This window comes from Cryptomeria japonica, chromosome 3 (genome assembly GCF_030272615.1).
Source record: "Cryptomeria japonica chromosome 3, Sugi_1.0, whole genome shotgun sequence".
In the NCBI taxonomy this organism is placed as follows: domain Eukaryota; kingdom Viridiplantae; phylum Streptophyta; class Pinopsida; order Cupressales; family Cupressaceae; genus Cryptomeria; species Cryptomeria japonica.
The window spans coordinates 912,370,139-912,371,043 of NC_081407.1; the positions used below are offsets into that span (position 1 = coordinate 912,370,139).

Genomic DNA, 905 nt, shown 5'->3' on the forward strand with positions numbered 1-905 from the left:
TTGTCATATCTCATATACAATGTAACATAATATACTAAATTATTATCAATATAATACATATAAATGACTATTAACGTTTGAAGAGAAAACATCATATGAACATTTTACTTCAATAAAAAATAATAATCACAACAGTTAATTAAACATTGAAGTACAATACTCTTCATGAAACGCACTTACACATTAATTATCACATAATTATTAACCCAATCAAAATAAATTCAAAAAAATAGAAAAAAAAAATGGTCCATTACAGATCAGATACAAATTGAGACGTGTAATAACCTGAAAGAAGATAAATGGGTGTACTTGTTGGAGACAAAGTTGATCATTATTTATTTTTATTAAAAGAAAAAAGGCTATTATGATAAAAAAATCGCGACGCCGAAATCATATTGGTGCTGTGGTGTAGTCGGTTATCACGTCAGTCTTACACGCTGAAGGTCCCCAGTTCGAACCTGGGCAGCACCATGATGCATACATTTTCTTTTGACTGATACCTGTCTTTCCGCTACATGAAAATGCACAGAGGCTGCAAAAGAAGTACCATTAAAATATGCCTTGCTTTCTTGTATTCGTGTGTATTCGTGTTTAAAATAACGACGCTCTAATGTGAACACTCGACATATTTAGGTTGATCTGTTTATACTTCCTCATATTTAGGTTGATCTATTTATACTTCTTAGAGGATATTATCAGACTTTTAGGGGAAGAGTATTACTTACCGTTCATTATCAGATTGTTAGGGGAAGAGCATCAGTTATCGTTCATGTTTCAATAACTGTTCACTCCTTGCACATACAACCCTCCAATTACTAGCTTTAAAAAAAATCAAAAAACAAATAACTAAAAGTTCATTAATAAATTACACATGTACCAATAGCTGCTCATTTTTTAGCTTTTTT

The 905-nt window shown here is 30.9% G+C and overlaps 1 non-coding gene across 1 annotated transcript; it reads left to right on the forward strand.

Annotated features, from left to right (window-relative positions):
* The first annotated feature begins 397 nt into the window (after positions 1-397).
* On the forward strand, positions 398-471 carry TRNAV-UAC (transfer RNA valine (anticodon UAC)). The gene has a single exon. It is a non-coding gene; the product is annotated as a tRNA-Val (tRNA).
* The last annotated feature ends 434 nt before the right edge of the window (positions 472-905 follow it).